This window comes from Theropithecus gelada, chromosome 7b (genome assembly GCF_003255815.1).
Source record: "Theropithecus gelada isolate Dixy chromosome 7b, Tgel_1.0, whole genome shotgun sequence".
Taxonomy (NCBI): domain Eukaryota; kingdom Metazoa; phylum Chordata; class Mammalia; order Primates; family Cercopithecidae; genus Theropithecus; species Theropithecus gelada.
The window spans coordinates 19,112,325-19,133,589 of NC_037675.1; the positions used below are offsets into that span (position 1 = coordinate 19,112,325).

Genomic DNA, 21,265 nt, shown 5'->3' on the forward strand with positions numbered 1-21,265 from the left:
GCAGCCCAGCAGGTCTCAGCCTCATTTTGCCCAGTCCCTGTTCAAGATGGAGTCGCTCTGGTTCCAACACCTTTGAGAGCTGCCGGACAATGTGAATGTATTTAATGCCACTGAACTTACAAATGATTGAAATGGTAATTTTATGTTATGTACATTTTACTACAGTAAAAAAATGTTTTGGAAAAGAAATCATTACTTTTTTTGCTAAGATCTTGTTTCATCTTAACACACACGAGATGCCTTGTCTTAATTTTGTGGACAGGCAAGGCTGAATTTCGTTTCACAGATGGAGGACTGAGATTTGGGGACAGAGGGCAGGAATTAAAAACAAGACAAACAAGAGCCTTATAGGGGCAGTGTCCTTCTGAATCTGATCCCTGTTGTCTTGAGAGCTGCGGTGAGGGAAACTCGCCTTCAGGGTCCTCAGGGTCAAAGCAATTTGTTGCCCTTGAAATAGACAAAGCTCCTAACCTTTCCAGTTTTTATGAACAGCTCATTCTGATGGGCAGTGACTTTTTCCGACCCTGTTTTCAGGAGCTGACTCCTGGCGGGTTGGTTGTAGGGGCTCTCTTGGGTGCTTCACACACAGCAGTCCTGTTGGGGTGAAGGTCACCATCACTGTGATAATTATTGCTGTCGTCATTGAAACTACCCAGCCCTAAAACAGCATGGGCTCTGCCCAGAGCCTCCGTGCTAGAAGCCCACACTTAGAAATAGAGGGCCGAAGACAAAAGAGGACTGCGGGTTCTTGGGCCAAACTTGACCCTTTCAAATCCCCCAACTCGGGGATTTCGTTAGCTGGGGATTGGTGTGCCCGGATTCCAAGACCCACGCGTAAACTCTCTTTATAGGTGGAAGAAGGCCTTTGCCTCAAAGCATCGAGAGATAAAGGTGAGAGGAACAAGGGTACGTGGGGGATTCCACCACAGCCTCCTCTGAGACTCTCCTCACATTGGTTCCAGGAGTAACTGACCCCGATACCTGGCAGCCAATGAGATGCCACATCCCCTCCAGCAGGGGGCGGCCGGCCAGCGTCAGTCCTGTCTTCCTAAAGGAGCATTGGTGGGAAACGCAGGCACCAGCTCCCTCCCTGCTCCAAAGCCCTGTTTTTCCAATTTGTATTTCACTACTTTCCTGTTGAGCTTGGATTCCAGCCTCAAATTGCGCGATCTGGCCAGCATCCTAATCCCCGAGTGAATCTTGCCAACCACTCTGTGGGGCCTGTGTGCTTCCTCCTGGGTTTTAGGGCGCTGGCAGCGTCCGCTTCACCATGAACGGGCGCCCCAGCCTCCTGAGGCCTTCTTGCCTGACTCTGGGAATGGCCACTGTCCAGAAATCCCCGCGGCCCTCCATGCTTGCTCACTCAGTCAGGCCCTTGTGGGGATATTGCAGAACAAGTCCAAGTTACTATCCCTTTAAATACAAACTTTTCAGTCTAGCTATTACCAGTCCAATCCGGAGTGCCTCTGTGCCCTACTTTACCTGATGTGCCAAGCCATCAGCTTGGCTCTGCCCTCCACCAGGCGGTGCTACTGAAATCTCAGCCAGCCTCAGAGTTGAGTGTCCAGGGCCTTCAAATGTCCCCATCCTTGAAAAGGCAACTCCAGTGGCATCTTCTACAGGGAGACCAGAAGCAGCATCTGTCCAGGAGACAGCACTGGCAGTCCCCATACAACTCAATCAGCAGGATGAGGGCCCTTCGTGTTAGGCTCCAGCGGAGCTGCATCCCACCCCCTCTCTTCCCCTGAGAACAGCTGTGAGAAGCCGCCTATTTTTCATCGTTCTGCAACACACCTTTCCCTTCCTTGGGATATTTCTCCTCTTTCAGCATTGCCCCATCAGGGTTCCAAAGCCCCGTTTCTCTCCTAGTTCTTTCTTTGCTCAAGAAAAGCAGCGTGTCTAATAAACTGAGCTATGTATGATTCACTGCCAGTACAGACTGAAAAACAAAATAAACTCTCATTCACAGTCCTTTGTTGCATAACAATAAGGACACGTTCTGAGAAATGCATTGTTAGGCAATTGCATCATTGTGCAAACAATATAGAGTGTACTTACACAAACCTAAATGGCACAGCCTACTACACACCCAGGCTGTAGGCTGTGCTCCTAGACTACAAACCTGTACAGTGTAGTACTGAGCACTGTAGGCAACTGTAACACAATGGTGAGTATTTGTGTATCTCAACATAGAAAAGACACAGTAAAAATACGATATGAAAGATTAAAACTGGTACACCTGTCTAGGGCACTTACCATAAGCTTAGAGCTTACGGGACTGGAAGTTGCTCTGAGTGAGTCAGTAAGTGAGTCATGAATAAATATGAAGACCTAGGACATTACTGTACACTACTGTAGACTTTAAAACCCTGTACACTAAGCCTACACTCAATTTATTTTTAAAAATTTTCTTTCCTTCAATAATATATTAACCTTAGCTTACTGTAACTTTTCTACCTTATGAATTTTTAAATTTTTTGACTCTTTTAATAACAGCTTAAATACAAACACATTGTACAGCTATACAAAAATATTTTCATTCTTCATATCCTTATTCTATAAGCTTTTTTCCTGTTTATGAAATTGTTTATTTTTTACTTTTTAAACTTTTTGTCAAATACTAAGACACAAACACACATTAGCCTAGGCCTATACAGGGTAAGGATCATCAATATCACTGTCTTCTTTCACATCTTGTCCCACTGGAAGGTCTTCAATGGTAACAACACACATTCTTAGTAAATGCAAATAGTCATGGCTCAAATTGATGTAGTAATGATAGACTATTCAATACGTGGTATTGGACAGCTGTTTATATACTCGTACAAACCTAGTTAGATTCTGTGGTGGTTCAAAAGTATATCCTCTAATTATGACCTGCTTGCCTTCAACAGGTGTACCTAATTCCTCTGCCTGGAAAGTGTGCTAGAATTACTGACTTGCTTCTAATGAATAGGGTATATTGGGGGTGATGCTTTGTGAGTTCTGAGACTAGGTCATAAAAAGGATAGAACTTATTCCTGAATGTTGCTCCTGGATCACTTGCTTTTTTGGGAACCACCAGCCATGTCACGAGGACACTCAAGCAACCCTGCAGAGAAGCTCATGTGTGGAGAGGCACTTCTTGGAAAGGAGGCCAACTTGCCAGAACCAACTAACTTGTCATGTGAGTGAGTCATTTTGGAAGCAGATCCTCTAGCCTCAGTCAGGCCTTCCAGTAATTTCAGTCCCCAGCCTTTGAGTCTGCCCCAAACACCATGAGTAGAGACAAGCCCTTCCCACTGTGTCCACCCTGGCTGAATTCCAGACCATTAAAAAAACAAGAGAAAATAAATTATTATTAGTGTTTTGAGTCACTAAGTTTTGGGCTAATTTGTTATGCAGCAATAGCTAACAACTACAGAGTCATAACACAAACTAAAATTAATTCTAAAGCACGTTAAAGATTTATATGAAAGCATTCATCTGATGGAGGTATGCAGGAAGTGGCCATAAAAAAATTTAGGGCACCCAAAAGCAACCTGTAGGCTGAGCAGGGTAAGTACATCTGCAAGAGCAGCCAGATGGCTGGTTGATCCCTGTGTGTGGCCTCTCTACCCACCCATGGTATAGGTCCAGGAATGGAACTGTTTAGCTTCCCTAGGAAACAATGAATGTGGTGCTTGCATTGTGTTGTTGACACCATCAGAGAGGAAATGGAAGTCCCAGTGTCCAGAAGCTAAACAGAAACACACACACACAAAAGACAGAAGGAAAGAAAAAAAGGGCCAAAATATCACACAAGAAGGGGAAATATAGTCATGATACATGCTTAGCTTCAGAAAAGATTTATGTAACATCTATATCAAAATCATAATGTAAACACTGTGCAATGATTTTCAACTTTTAGAATCAACCAGAAAGAAATAGAAAAATATATCATTCTGACTGCAGAATCAATTGTAAAAGTTGTAATCCATAACAATGTCAAAGTAAAAGAGTAGATAACAAAGAAGAAGAGATGGAAGTTAAAAAGAAATGAAGAAACGTATACGGGGCAAGTTCCTTCATCTTCCAAAATGAAGAGAAAAATATTGCCTATAGTTGATAAAACAAGAAGTAAAGATATACATGTATACTTTGAATTTACAAAGGTAATTAATAAAAAAATAAAAGTCTCATATTGGGATGGGAATATGATAAAAAAAAAAAAGTGAGGTAAATCCTTATCCATCATTGTAGTACATCACTTGCCATATCTAGTCTTGACATATAAAAATTATTAAGAACAATTTTTTAATGGTATGAAGAAAATGATCAGAAAAACTAAAACCAGAAATAGTTAAAAGGATTGCTTTCAGCAGTGAGTCTAGGGTAGAGAGATTTGGGCAAGGTGTTATTATTTCACACTTTAGGAACTTCTATATCATTTTCTTTAACTATTGAATGTATTACTTTAAAAAATTAATAAATATTTTTTTAAATTCCAGAATGGTTCTTCCTTTAATATACATATTATCTTTGTTTTTACAACTAGGATGGCATTTGTATAACATAACTTACACAAACAAGTATTTAATTCTTACAATAATTCTGCCAGGAAAAAATTATTATCTCTCACTAATAAGTGGGAAAAGTGAGCTGAGAAATGCTAATGACTTGCCCAAGATGACTCAATAAGTTATTTCTTTGAGAGTCATAAAATCTTAAAATATTGACTATGTCTCACAAATGTCTCATGAAGAATCTCACTTTATAGATAAAAATGTAATGTCAACAAAGATACAAAATTTCCCACTGGGTCACAAGGATTTAAAGAGTGAGCATGGTTCCTATTTCTCTGTGGGACATGGTGACCATCTATGTATGCGTCGGAAAGCTAGAAGCAGGAAGAACTAGGCAAGAAGCGGTGATCTAACCATAACCCTTTGACATAGGTGTTATTATTAACCACATTCTATACTCAGGGCAATAGTGCCAGAAATAAGCATTGTGTTTATCAAGGTTGCACAGATGGTCAGTGGTGGAACTGGAATTTGACTCAAACTCTGGGACGCCAGAGACTCTATCATTAAGCGAGGAAATGGGAAGAAAAAGGGAAGTCCAACTTACCTGTGAATGGATCACGTGATGGTTGTAGTGATTCTCTGACTACAGAGTCTAGGACAATGTTTTTCTCTTCTCAGATTCTTAGTTTTCTTATCTGTAAAATGAGGAGTTGAGATAGATTACTTCCCATTTATGCTCGAACTTGTAATGCAGCAATTCAAACAATTCTTGGAAACAGAAACAAGGACCTGGGAGAGCCCTGGCACATTATATGCACTTGGTTATGTTTACTGAATAAATGACTAAATAAAGAAAACAATTTGATAAAATTAGAAATTTCTGAAGACTCTATGAACTGTCAAGTGGCCAGAGATAAGAAAGCATAAAATCCATCTCTCTCTGGATTCATTGACTGTCATTCTTCTCTGAAGTAACTTCGATTCACCAGGTTTATGTAGGTTCGATTAAAAACAATAATAACAGCAACAAAAGTCCAGATGTAAAAGTGTGCCCTGCTATCTAGAGAGGGAAGGGATAAGGAAGGCTTTGTTCTTTAAATAACCCTGGGATTTCTTTGCAACAGTCCCCGTCTGGGCACCACATCTCAGGAGTGTGTATTTTAACACCCAACACCTAAGCCAATTGACACATAGCAAGTACTTGGTAAGAAATATTATCCAAATCACCAGCAGTTTATGGGTTTCTCCCCCTTCTTATATATGTCACCTAGAACTTTCTTCCAAAATCAATTAAGCTTTTAAATACAAAGCTGGGCAGAAAAACTATGATCAGATCTCAATAACTAGATTGTATTTATCCAAAATCCTTGGTTGCGAGTGTCAGAAATAAACTGAGCTCGAGTGATCACAAAGAAAGTGTTTGTCTGATATTCTAAAATCAATCATTGGAATTCTCAATATTAACAGACTGTAAAGGAGAAATCACATGGTCACGTCAGAAGACACAGAAAAAGCCTCTGATAACACCCAACATCCGTTTCTGATTAAAACACACACAAAAACAAAAAAACAAAAAGATCTCAGCTAACTAACAACAAAGGAGACCTTCCTCAACCTGATAAAGGACATCTATGAAAAAACCTACATATAACATCATACTTAATGGTGAAAGACTGAAATGCTTTTCCCCTAAAATCAGGAACAAGGCAAGGGTGTTGGCTCTCACCATCTCTTTTCAAACACTGTACAAGAAATTCTAGCTGATGTAGTCAGGCAAGAAAAATAAGTAAAAGGAATCCAGATTGGAAAGGAAGAAGTAAAATTGCCTTTATTCACAGACACCATGATCATCTTCATAGGAAATCCACACAAAAATTTACTAAGACTAATAGTAAGTTCAGCAAGACTGTAGGATATAAGATCAATATACAAATTTCAATTGTATTTCTATATACTAGCAATGAATAAACATCAGAATTTAAAAACAATATTAACAATAGCATAAAATAACATAAAAACTATAGCATAAAATACTTAGGGATAAGTCTGACAAAAGATGTGAAAGACCTGGATATTGAAAACTATAAAATATTGCAGAGAAAAGTTAAAGAAAGAAATAAAATTAGGCAGACTTAACCAGGTAACCCTGGGGCAAGTTTTCTTCCTCCCTATTCAACTGCAGCTGATGCACTCCTGAAAATAACACCTCCTGGCTGGAGGCCAACCAACACAAAACCAGCGCACTAAACAAAAATACAACCAAGGACCCTCAGAGTCCACTTCACTCCCCTGCTCCCTCCACTGGAACAGGTGCTGGTATCCACAACTGAAAGACTTGAAGACAGATCACATCATAGGATTCTTTGCAGACACTCCCTAGTACTAGCCCAGAGAATGGTAGCTCCACCGAATGCTACACTCAGAAGAGCAAAAACAATCACCGCACTTCAGCTCTCAGGAAGCCCTATTCCTAGGGGAAGAGGGAGAAAACCACATAAAGGGAGCACCTAGGATTCTAGGACAAAAGAATCTGAACAGCAGCCCTTGAGTCCCAGATCTTCCCTCTGACATAGTCTACCCAAATGAGACGAAACCAGAAAAATAATTCTGGTAATATGACAAAACAAGGTTCTTTAGTAGCCCCAAAAAAATCGCACCAGCTCACCAACAATGGATCCAAACCAAGATGAAACTTCTAAATTGCCAGAAAAAGATTCAGAAGGTTAAGCATTAAGCTAATTAAAGAGGCACCACAGGGGAGAGAGACAGAAAGAGAGACAGAAAGAGAGAGAGAGAATTCTCACTAAATCATTCTATGAAACCAGTATAACCCTAATACCAAAACCAGAGAAGGACATAACAAAAAAAGAAAACTATATACCAACATCCCTGATGAACATAGATGCAAAAATCCTCAGCAAAATACTAACTAACCAAACACAACAGCATATCAAAAAGATAATCCACCATGATCAAATGGGTTTCATACCAAGGATGCAAAGGTGGCTTAACATCTGCAGGTCAATAAATGTGATACACCACATAAACAGAATTAAAAACAAAAATCAAATGATCATCTCAATAGATGCAGAAAAAGCATTTTACAAGATCCAGCATCTCTTTATGGTTAAAACTCTCAGCAAAATTGGCATAGAAGGGACATACCTTAAGGTAATAAAAACTATCTATGACAAACCCACAGACAACATTATACTGAGTGGGGAAAAGTTGAAAGCATTCCTCCTGAGAACAAGAACAAGACAGGGATGCCCACTTTCATCAGTCCTATTCAACACAGTACTGGAAGTCCTAGCCAGAGCAATCAAGACAAGGGGAAGAAATCGAGCACATCCAAATTGGTAAAGAGGATGTCAAACTCTCACTCTTTGCTGATATGACCGTATACATAGAAAACCCTAAAGACTCATCCAAGAAACTCCTAGAACTGGTAAATGCATTCAGTAACGTTTCAGAATACAAAATTAATGTACACAAATCAGTAGCTCTGCTATACACAAACAGCAACCAAGCTGAGAATTAAATCAAGAACTCAATCCCCTTTACAATAGCTGCAAAACAATAAAATACTTAGGAATATATCTAACCAAGTATGTGAAAGACCTCTACAAGGAAAACTACAAAACACTGCTGAAAGAAATCATAGATGACACTAACAAATGGAAATACATCCCATGCTCATGGATGGGTAGAATCAATATTGTGAAAATGGCCATACTGCCAAAAGCAATCTACAAATTCAATGCAATTCCCATCAAAATACCATGATCATTCTTCATAGAACTAGAAAAACAATCCTAAAATTCACATGGAACCAAAAAAGAGCCTGCATAGCCAAAGCAAGACTAAGCAAATTTGAAAGCATCACATTAACTGACTTCAAACTATACTATAAGGCCATAGTCACCAAAATAGCATGGTACTGGTATAAAAATAGGCACACAGACCTATGGAACAGAATGGAGGACCCAAAAATAAAGCCAAATACTTACAGCCAACTGATCTTCGGCAAAACAAACAAAAGCATAAAATGGGGAAAGGACACCCTATTCAAAAAATGGTCCTGGGAGAATTGGTCAGTCACATGTAGAAGAATGAAACTGGATCTTCATCTCTCACCTAATAACAAAAATCAACTCAAGATGTATCAAAGGCTTAAATCTAAGACCTGAAACCATAAAAATTCTAGAAGATTACATTGGAAAAATATTTCTAGACATTGTCTGAGGCAAATACTACATGCCCAAGAACCCAAAAGCAAATGCAACAAAAACAAAGACAAATATATGAGACTTAATTAAACTAAAAAGCTTCTGCACAGCAAAAGAAATAATCAGCAGACTTAACAGAAAACCCACAGGGTGGGAGATAATCTTCAGAATCTATACATCTGACAAAGGACTAATATCCAGAATCTACAAAGAACTCTGACAAATCAGCAAGAATAAAACAATCCCATCAAAAAGTGGGCTAAGGACTTGATAGACAAATTCTCAAAAGAAGATATACAAATGGCCAATGAGCATGTGGAAAAATGGTCAACATCACTGATTATCAGGGAAATGCAAATCAAAACCACAATGTGATACCACCTTGCTCCTGCAAGAATGGCCATAATCAAAAAATCAAAAAATAATAGATGGTATGGATGTGGTAAAAAGGAAACACTTTTACACTGTTGTTGGGAATGTAAACTAGTATAACCAGTGTGAAAATCAGTGTGGAGATTCCTTAAAGAACTAAAAGTAGATCTATAATTTGATCCAGCAATCCCACTCCTGGGTATTTACCCAGAGGAAAAGAAGTCATTATACTAAAAAGATACTTGCATACACATGTTTATAGCAGAACAATTTGCAATTGCAAAAACATGGAACCAGCCCAAATGCCCATTTGTTGAGGGAAGTCAGGGACCCCGAATGGAGGGACCAGCTGAAGCCATGGCAGAAGAACATAAATTTTGAAGATTTCATGGACATTTATTAGTTTCCCAAATTAATACTTTTATAATTTCTTACACCTGCCTTTACTGCAATTTCTGAACATAAATTGTGAAGATTTCATGGACGCTTATCACTTCCCCAATCAATACCCTTGTGATTTCCTATGCCTGTTTTTACTTTAATCTCTTAATCCCATCATCTTCGTAAACTGAGGAGGATGTATGTTGCCTCAGGACCCTGTGATGATTGTGTTAACTGCACAAATTGTTTGTAGAGCATGTGTGTTTGAACAATATGAAATCTGGGCACCTTGAAAAAAGAACAGGATAACAGCAATCTTCAGGGAACAAGGGAGATAAGACTTTAAACTCTGACTGCTGGTGAGCCAGATGGAACAGAGCCATATTTCTTTTCTTTCAAAAGCAAATAGGAGAAATATCTCTGAATTCTTCTTCTCATCAAGGAACATCCCTGAGAAAGAGAATGTGCCCCTGAGGGTAGGTCTATGAATGGCCCCCATGGGGGCAGCCATCTTTTACGGTCAAAGCCGAAGGGATGAAATAAGCCCCGGTCTCCTGTAGTGCTCCCAGGCTTATTAGGATGAGGAAATTCCCACCTAATAAATTTTGGTCAGACAGGTTGTCTGCTCTCAAACCCTGTCTCCTGATAAGATGTTATCAATGACAATGCATGCCCAAAACTTCATTAGCAATTTTGATTTCACCTTGTCCTGTGGTCCTATGATCTCACCCTGCCTCCATTTGCTTTGTGATATTAATACCTTGTGAAGCATGTGATCTCTGTGACCCACACCCTATTCATGCACTCTCTCCCCTTTTGAAAATGGCTAACAAAAACTTGCTGGTTTTACGGCTCGGGAAGCATCACGGAACCTGCCAACATGTGATGTCTCCCCCGGACACCCAGCTTTAAAATTCCTCTCTTTTGTACTCTTTCCCTTTATTTCTCAAACCAGGCAAGACGCTTAGGGAAATAGAAAAGAACCCACGTTAACTATCAGGGGCGGGTTTCCCCGATACTCATTAATCAATGAGTGTATAAAGAAAATGTGGTATACTGATCCCACAGAAATACAAATTACCATCAGAGAATACTGTAAACACCTGTATGCAAATAAACTAGAAAATCTAAAAGAAATGGATAAATTGCTGGACACATACACCCTCCCAAGTCTAAACAAGGAAGAAGTAGAATCCCTGAATAGACCAATAACAAGTTCTGAAATTGAGGCAGTAATTAATAGCCTACCAACCAAAAAAAAGCCCAGGACCAGACAGATTCACAGCTGAATTCTACCACAGGTACAAAGAGAAGCTGGTACTATTCCTTCTGAAACTACTTTAAACAATAGCAAAGGAGGGAATCCTCCCTAACTCATTTTATGAGGCCAGCATCATCCTGATACCAAAACCTGGCAGAGACACAACAAAAAGAAAATTTCAGGTCAATATCCCTGATGAACATCAATGCGAAAATCCTCAGTAAAATACTGGCAAACCAAATCCAGCAGCACATCAAAAAGCTTATTCACCACAATCAAGTCAGCTTCATCCCTGGGATGCAAGGCTCATTCAACATACACAAATCAATAAATGTAATCCATCACATAAACAGAACCAATGACAAAAACCACATGATTATCTCAATAGATGCAGAAAAGGCCTTCAACAAAATTCAACATGCCTTCACGCTAAAAACTCACAATAAACTAGGTATTGATGGAACATATCTCAAAATAATAAGAGCTATTTATGACAAATCCACAGCCAATATCATACTGAATGGGCAAAAACTGGAAGCATTCCCTTTGAAAACTGGCACAAGACAAGGATGCCCTCTCTCATCACTCCTATTCAACATAGTATTGGATGTTCTGGCCAGGGCAATAAGGCAAGAGAAATAAATAAAGGGTATTCAAAGGGGAAGAGAGGAAGTCAAATTGTCTCTGTTTGCAGATGACATGATTATATATTTATAGAACCCCATCATCTCAGCCTAAAATCTCCTTAAGCTGATAAGCAACTTCAGCAAAGTCTCAGGATACAAAATCAATGTGCAAAAATCATAAGCATTCCTATACACCAATAGTAGATCAACAGAGTCAACTCACGAGTGAACTCCCATTCACAATTGCTACAAAGAGAATAAAATACCTAGAAATACAACTTAAAAGGGATGTGAAGGATCTTTTCAAGGGGAACTACAAACCACTGCTCAAGGAAATAAGAGAGGACAAACAAATGGAAAAACATTCCATGCTCATGGATAGGAAGAATCAATATCGTGAAAATGGCCATACTGTCCAAAGTAATTTATAGATTCAATGCTGTCCCTATCAAACTACCATTGACTTTCTTCACAGAATTAGAAGCAACTACTTTAAATTTCATATGGAACCAAAAAAGAGCCTGCATAGCCAAGACAATCCTAAGCAAAAAGTGCAAAGCTGGAGGCATCACACTACCTGACTTCAAATTATACTACAAGGCTAGAGTAACCAAAACAGTATGGTACTGGTACCAAAACAGATATATAGCCCAATGGAAAAGAACAGAGGTCTCAGAAATAACACCACACATCTACAACTATCTGATCTTTGACAAACCTCACAAAAACAAGAAATGGGGAAAGGATTCCCTATTTAATAAATGGTGTTGGGAAAACCGGCCAGCCATATGCAGAAAACTGAAACTGGACCCCTTCCTTACACCTTGTACAAATATTAACTCAAGATGGATTAAAGACTTAAACATAAGACCTAAAACCATAAAAACCCTAGAAGAAAACCTAGGCAGTACCATTCAGGGCACAGGCATGGGCAAATACTTCATGACTAAAACACCAAAAGCAATGGCAACAAAAGCCAAAATTGACAAATGGGATCTCATTAAACTAAAGTGCTTCTACACAGCAAAAGAAACTACCATCAGAGTGAACAGGCAACCTACAGAATGGGAGAAAATGTTTGCAATCTATCCATCTGACAAAGGGCTAATATCCAGAATCCACAAAGAACTTAAACAATTTTGCAAGAAAAAAACCAAACAACCCCAACAAAAAGTAGGCAAAGGATATGAACAGATGCTTCTCAAAAGAAGACATCTATGCAGCCAACAAACATATGAAAAAAAGCTCATCATCACTGATCATTAGAGAAATGAAATCAAAACCACAATGAGATACCATCTTATACCAGTTAGAATGGTGATCATTAAAAAGTCAAGAAACAATAGATCCTGGAGAAGATGTGGAGAAATAGGAATGCTTTTACACCGTTGGTAGGAGTGTAAATTAGTTCAACTGTTGTGGAAGACTGTGGCAATTCCTCAAGGATCTAGAACCAGAAATACCATTTGACCCAGCAATCCCATTACTGAGTATATACCCACAGGATTATAAATCATTCTACTATAAAGACACACGCATACGTATGTTTATTGTGGCACTGTTCAAAGCAAAAGTCTTGGAACCCACCCAAATGCCCATCAATGGATAAAGAAGATGTGGCACATATACACCATGAAATACTATGCAGCCATAAAAAAGGATAAATTCATGTCCTTTTCAGGGACATGGATGAAGCTGGAAACCATCATTCTCAGCAAACTAACTCAGGAACATGTGTTTGCATGTTCTCACCCATAAGTGGGAGTTGAACAATGAGAACACATGGAAACAGGGAGGGGAACATCACACACGGGGGCCTGTCAGGGGTTGGGGGCTGGGGGAGGGATAGCTTTAGGAGAAATACCTAATGTAGATGATGGATTGATGTGTACAGCAAATCACCATGGTACATGTATACCTATGTAACAAACCTATGCGTTCTGCACATGTATCCCAGAACTAAAAGTATAGTAAAAAAAAAAAAAAATTGTTTTAAAAGAAAATGTGATATATCTATATATATATATATGCACCATGGAATACTGCTCAACCATAAAAAGGAAGAAAATAATGGCATTTGAAGCAATCTGTATGGAATTGGAGACCATTATTCTAAGTGAAGTAACTCAGGAATGGAAAACCAAACATTGTATGTTCTCACTCATAAGTGAAACCTAAGCTATGAGGATGCAAAGGCATAAGAATGATACAATGGACTGTGGGGACTTTGGGGAAAGGGTGGGAGGGGGTTGAGGGGTAAAAGACTACACACTGAGTACAGCTTACACTGCTTAGGTGATGGGTGTACCAAAATTTCAGAAATCACCACTACAGACCTTATTCATGTAACCAAACACTACCTGTTTCCCCAAAACCTATTGAAATACAAATAAATTTATTTTTTAAAAAAAAGAGAATGCAAACACAAGCCACAGACTTGGAGAAAAATATTTTTAAAAAAGAAAGGAAGAAAATTAAACATAGAATTACCCAACATATAGAAGAGAGGTTATCAGGTGTTGAGGAGAGAGGAGAATGGAGAGTTATTGCTTAAAGGGTATAGAGTTTCTCTTTAGGATGATGAAAAAGTTTTGGAAATAGTGGTGATTCCTGCACAGTAATGTGAATATACTTACTGCTACTAAACTGTACACTTAAAAATGGCTAAAATGGTAAATTTCATGATATGTGTATTTTACCACAATAAAACACACACACACAACAAACACATAAGGAAACACATAGTCCAACTTTTTAAAAAGGGTAAAGATTCAAATATACATATAACTAAAAAAGATGTATAGATGGAAAATAAATTTTGAACAGGTGCTCAATATCATTAACTAGTCTTTAGTGAAATGCAAATTTAAAACCCCAATAAACTAAACACACCAAGTGTTGGTGAGGATGTGAAGGAATTGGAACTTTTTATACATTACTGGTGAGAACATAAAATGGTACAACTTTGGAAAACATTTTGGCAGCTTCTTAAAGAGTTAAACATCCACCTACCCAGCCATTCCACTCTTAAGTGTGAAAGCATGTATCTATACAAAGACTTGTACATGGAATGATCATGACAGTTTTATTTGTAATATTGCCAAATGCAAGCAACCAAATGCTCAACAGGTAAATAGACAAGCAGACTGTAGAATACAGAATATACAATGGACTAAACAATAATGAACTAGGTATACCTGTAACAATATAAATGAATCTCAGAATAAGTGTTGAGTAGGGGAAGCCAGATTCAAGGAAAGAACAGATGTTCTTTTTTATGGCTGCATAGTATTCCATGGTGTATAGGTACCACATTTTCTTTATCCAATCCACTGCTGATGGGCATCTAGGTTGATTCCATGTCTTTGCTATTGTAAATAACGATGTGATGAACATATGGGTGCACATGTCTTTTTGATAAAATGATTTACTTGCCTTTGGGTGTATACCCAGTAATGGGATTGCTGGGTCAAATAGTAGTTCTAAGTGCTTTGAGAAATCTCCAAACTGCTTTTCACAGTGGCTAAACTAGTTTTTATTCCCACCAACACTGTATAAGGGTTCCCTCTTCTCCACAGCCTCACCAGCATTTGTTGTTTTTTGACTTTTTCATAATCGCCATTCTGACTGGTGTGAGATATTATCTCATTGTGGTCATGTCCTTCACAGCAACGTGGATGGCAGCCATTGTCCTAAGGAATTAACCCAAGAATGGGTAACCAAATAACGCATGTACCCTTTAATCTAAAATAAAAGTTGAAATTATTTTTTTAAAAAAGAGCACACAGTATTATTCCATTTACATAAAATTTTAGAAAACGCAAATTAATGTGTTGACAAATCAGTGGTTGCCTGGAGAAGGGGGCATGCAGAGAGGTACACGGGGAATAAATTATAAAGGGACTGGAGGAAATGCTTGGAGGTGATCAGTGTGTTCGCTATGTTGATTGGGGTGATGATTTCATGGAGGTATACATCTGTAGAAACATGGGTGTATACATATGTTAACCTGTATTCTCAAATTGTCCGCTCTAAGTATGAGCAGTGGGGGTTGAGAGGAAAATAATAGTAGAGAACAAAAGCAGAGCTTGGCAAGGCTCTCTGCTGACACCGTGCAGAGTGCGATGAAATCAGATCTGTCCAACTAAGATCTTGTGGAGGGGTAGGGGGGTGGTGGAAGGTGGAGGCAGGAAGGGAGAGAAAACAGAGGGCGGGAAGAAGGGAAGGAGTGAGGGAAAGAGAGACAGCGAAGAGAGGAGAAAGGTTAAGTGCATTCCGTGGAAATTATTCGCAGCTCCGCTCGGCAGAAAGGCCTTGGCTGGGGGCCAGCCGACGCCTGGGCCATCTAAGGGTGAAGTTACATGGTTATCAAATTCCCCTTGCCTGGAGCCCCTGGCAAGAAGTTGTTGCCAAAAACAGAAGGAGGGGGTGCGAGAAGGGAGGGAATCAAACCTTTCGTCTCTCTTTTTTCCCCAGGACCTGGTCTCATGCTTCCCCTCCTCATTTCTCCCAGGGCACCCCTCCGACCGCCGCTGCCGAGGGGTTTCCCACGGGAGTTGGACGAAGCGTGGGACGATGACAGGCGCCTGGCACTGGGGTTTCAGAGTCGCGAATAGGCCCTACAGGCCGGGATGGAACGCCAGTCCCCACTCGAAGCCACTTCCATAGAGCCCGGACCAGGTGTGCAGCGTCCCCCGCCTTCACCTGGGCTTCTTCCCTTCCCCTCGCGGCCCCGTGCGCCCTGGAGACAGCGCACCAGCGCCCTCTGCCCCGAACCCGGGCTGCCGGGCCAGAGGCGGCGGCGGCGGCGTCTCCACCGAGGGAAGATCGTCCCCACGCGCTCCGGCCTCAGGGCGCCTCTCCACACGGCCTCGCAGCTTTCCTGTCCTGCCCACGGCCGAGGCCGCGGCTGTCGGGGTGGCCTGGAGGGGTTCAAGGCCGGGCGGGGGGCGGCAGGACTTGAACTGGCGCCTGCTCTCGCGGAGGCATCAGTAGAGCTCACCCCTTTCTCGGGAAAGATTTTATCATTGATAAAACGGAGTCCCCAAAGCGAAGGTCTAACGGGCGGCCAAACGCACCCCGAGGGCCTTCAGGTGGATATCCTGGGCCTCCGCACTCCTAGCGGCAAGGGAAGAGGGGCGGAGGGAGGGAGGGCGGAGTGGGCGGCGGGGGAACCTGGCAGAAGAGGGTGGGCGAGAAGGGAAGGAGGGGCGTCGGGAGGTGGGGGGAGGGGCGGTGGAGACCATAGTGGGGTGGGGACCGGGTGGAGCTAAGAAGAGCCGGGAGAATGGGGACCCTCTGGCCACTCCAGAAGGACCTACTGGGTCTCCTTTCCTGCCCTCGCTCACCCTTCCCATCTGTCTCCCATTCACTCTTTGGTTTGATCGGGTGATTCTCTGTCTGTCTCTGTCTCTGTCTCTGTCTCTGTCTCTGTCTCTGTCGCTCTCTCTCCCTCTCTCCCCGCCCCCTCCTTCCCCCGCCCAAACCTGGGCTGCTGCACTAGCTTTACACTGAGGTGCCCAAGTCGGCACAGTCATGGTTCCTACAGAGGCTGCACTAGCCCCTGCAGTAACCCCCATCCAGGCGTTTTCCTGAGCACTCTCATCGGAATGACCACATTTGGTCACTCTGTTCTTGGATGTCCCTCTTGTGCCGGAAGCACGTAATTTGACTTGATTGTTGACTTGCTCCCGATTTTTTTTTTTTTAATTTTAAGAGATAGGTATAATGAGATGGTTGTCATGGCCCATTTAATAGAATCAGGGACCAAAAAACACCCATCATTCAACTTCCCATCTATTTTGTCACCCTAGCAAGGTTTCTTTGCTGGGTGGGGAAAGAAGCTGACTCATCCTTACCGCCCTGATAATTCCTTTAACCACTGATTTCTTTACTGTCTCCATAGTTTTGCCTTTTTCAGAATCTCCTATAGTTGGAATCATACAGTATGTAGTTTTAAGATTGGCTTCTGTTATTTAATAATATGCGTTTAAGATTCCTCCATGTCTTTTCATGGCTTGATCCTCATTTCTTTTTCGATCGTCCCTCCCCCCACCTCCCGACGCCCCTCCTTCCCTTCTCGCCCACCCTCTTCTGCCAGGTTCCCCCGCCGCCCACTCCGCGGCGGTACTAATATTCTGTTGTCTGGGATGTACCATATCCATGTGTGGCTTTTTGTGTGGACATAAGTTTCAACTCATTTGGGTAATATCAAGGAATATGATGGCTGTATCGTATGCTGAGGGTATATTTTGTTTTGTAAGAAACTTCCAAACTGTCTTCCAGTATAGCTACACTATTTTGCATTCCCATGCAATGAATGAGAGTTCCTGTTGCTCTGTATCCTCACAAGCATTTGAAATTGTCAGCGTTCTAGATTTTGGCCACTCTAATAGGTATGTAGTGGCATCTAATTATTTTAATTTGCCATTTTCTAATGATATATGATGTTGAGCATTTATTTGCCATCTGTATATTTTCCTTGGTCTGTTCAGATATTTTGTCTATTTTTAAATTGTGTTTTTATTGAGTGTTTTTTTTTTTTTTTTTTTTTTTGAGACAGGATCTCATTCTGTCACCCAGGCTGGAGTGCAGTGGCACGATCATGGCTGACTGCGTCCTCGACCTCCTGGCCTCAGATGATCCTCCCACCTCAGCCTCCTGAGACTACAGGCACATGCCACCATGCCTGGCTCATTTTTTGTAGGAGGAGGGGATTTGCCATGTTGCCCAGACTGGTCGCAAACTGCTGGGCTCAAGCAATCCACTTGTCTTGGCCTCCCAGAGTGCTGGGATTATAGGTGTGAGCCATTGTTCCTGGTCTCTTGTTGAGTTTTAGAGTTCTTTCTACATATTGGATAACAGTCGTTTATCAGATATATCTTTTACAAACATTTTCTCCCAGTCTGTAACTTGTCTTCTCATTTTCTTGACAGTGTCTTTCTCAGAGTAGAAGTTTTTAATTTGAATAAAGTCCAGCTTATCAATTATTTCTTTGAAGGATTGTATCTTGGGTGTTGTATCTAAAAAGTCATCTTCAAGCTCAAGGTTGTCTAGACCTTCTCTTATGTTATCTACTAGGAGCTTTATGTTTTTGTGTTTTATGATTAGGTCTATGATCAATTTTGAGTTAATTTTTGTGAAGGGTGTAAGGTCTGTATCTAGACTCATTATTTAGCATGTAGATATCTAGTTGTCCCAGCACTATTTTTGAAGAAAAACTGTCTTTTCGCCATTGTATTGCCTTTGCTCCTTTGTCAAAGATAAGTTGACTATATTAGTGTGGGTCTGTTTCTGGGCTCTGTACCTTTCCATTAATCTGTTTGTCTATTTCACCAATACCACACTGTCTTGAGTATTGTACCTTTATAGTAAGTCTTGAGGCTGGGTAGTGTCAATCATCTGACTTTGTTCTCCTTCAGTATTTTTATGGCTACTGTGGGTCTTTTGCTTCCCATATAAACTTTAGAATCAGTTTGTAAATATCCACAAAATAACTTGCTGAGATTTTGTTTGGGATTGTGTTGAGTCTGTAGATTGAGTTGGGAAGAACTGACATCTTGACAATAATGCATCTTCCTATCTGTGAACATGGAATATCTGTCCATATATTTAGTACTTTGATTTATTTCATCAGAGTTTTGTACTGTTCCTCATATAGATCTTATACAAATTTTGTTAGATTTAAACCTAAGTGTTTCATTTTGTGGGGGTGCTAAATGGTATGTGTTTTTAACGTCAAATTCCACTTGTTCATTACTGGTATATAAGAAAATGATAGATTTTGTATATTAACCTTATATACTGTAAACTTGCTATAATCACTTCTTATAGGGTTTTTTTTTTTTTGTCAATTCTTTCAGATTTTCTCCATAAAGGATCATGTCATCTGAGCACAAAGACAGTTTCTTTCTTTCTTCCCAATCTAATTATCTTTTATTTCCTTTTCTGGTCTTATTTCATAAGCTAGGACTTCCGGTGTGATGTTGAATAGCAGTTGTGAGAGGGGACATCCTTGACTTTTTCCTGATCTTAGCAGGAGAACTTCTAATTTCTCACCATTGAGTATAATTTTACCTGCAGGATTTATTTTTTTGTATGTGGATGTCCTTTATCAAGTTAAAAAAGTTCTCCTTTCTTCCTAGTTTGCTGAGAATTCAGGATAATTTGATTGGGGTATAATTACAAGCAGTAAAATGAACACATCTGAAGTGTTCATTTGAACATTTTGAGAGTGGTATTCACTCAGGTAACCACAGCTCCAAATAAGACATAGAACATTTCTATTACCTAAAAAGTTTCGTAATTTCCCAGTCAATTCTCCCCACCCCAAATAAAACCACTTTCTAATTGCTATAATCTAAGATTATTTTTCCCTGTTTTTGGACATCATACAAATGATTCCATGCAATATGTATCTTCTCTGACATCTTTTAGCCAACATGATATTTTGGAGATTCATCCATGTTGTAGCATGTATCACTAGTTTATTCTTTTGTATTACAGAGTAGATTCCGTTGTATAAATATAGTTTTATTTATCAGTTCTCCTTGATGGACATTTGAAAATCTATTCACTATTTGGCTATTATAATGGTGTCTTTTGATGAGCAGAGAGTTTTTAATTTAACATTTTACTTCATAGTTAGTGCTTTTTGCATCCAATCTGAAAAAACCTTTATCTACATCAAAGTCTCAAATACATGTTCCTGTTGTAGTTTTATTGCTTTAGCTTTCACATTCAGGTCTATGATCCATTTCAAATTAATTTTTGCCTCAGGCATGAGTAAAGGTTAAGGTTCACAGCAACTTCTGTCTCCCCGGCTCAAGCGATCCTCCAGCCTCAGCATCCTGAGTAGCTGGGACTACAGGCATGTGCCTCCATACCTAACTATTTTTATTTTTTTTCTTTGTATTTTTGGTAGAGGTGGGGTTACACCATATTGCCCAGGCTGGTCTTGAACACCTGAGCTCAAGCCATCCACCCACCTCGGCCTCCCAAAGTGCTGGGATTACAGGCGTGAGCCTCCGTGCCTGGCCTATTTCGTAGATTCTAAGATGCATATTTTTTTTTCACATTTTAGCATCTCTGAGGTTGGGGTACATCTTAACGTCATTGTCCACAAACAGACCTGTGCTGTCATTTTCCCTGTGTCTGCACGAACTTGGTAGTTACACCCTTGACTTGACTGGGTGACCTCAACCTTTGATGTTTCAATCAATGAACCATTCAGGGATCATTGAGATCATTTGCATCTTGCTTATTTTCCTGAACATCTTTTGTTGACATCTTCTATTAAAATCAAGAAAATTCCAGGATCAAACTCCCAGATGTCAACAGCTTGGAAGGGTTCAACACACTTTTAAGACATTTTCTGGCCAGGCACAGTGGTTCACACCAATAATCCCACCACTTTGGGAGGCTGAGGTGGGCAAATAACTTGAGGTCAGGAATTCAAGACCAGCCTGGGCAACATGGTGAAAGCCTGTCTTTATGGAAAATACAAAAATTAGTCAGGCGAGGTGGTGTGCACCTATAATCCCAGCTAATCGGGAGGCTGAGTTTGGAGGATCACTTCAGCCAAGGAGGTCAAGACTGCAGTGAGCTGTGATTGTACCACTGCACTTTAGCCTGACTGACAGAGTGAGACCCTGTCTCTGGGGGTTACGGCTTCAATGTATGGGTTTGGAGGGAACAAAATTCATCCCACAAGATGATAGAGACAAAAACAAACCAAAAGAAAAATCCCAGCACTTTGGGAGGCTGAGGCAGGCAGATCACCTGAGGTCAGGAGTTCAAGACCAGCCTGGCCAACATGGCGAAGCCCCATCTCTACTAAAACTACAAAATTTAGCCAGGCGTGGTGTTGTGCGCTTGTAATTCCAGCTACCCAGGAGGCTGAGGCAGGAG

The 21,265-nt window shown here is 40.5% G+C and overlaps 1 pseudogene; it reads right to left on the reverse strand.

Moving 5' to 3' along the window:
- Positions 1 to 429: 429 nt before the first annotated feature.
- LOC112629204 lies at positions 430 to 1,353 on the reverse strand (annotated as a pseudogene).
- Between the last annotated feature and the right edge of the window lie 19,912 nt (positions 1,354 to 21,265).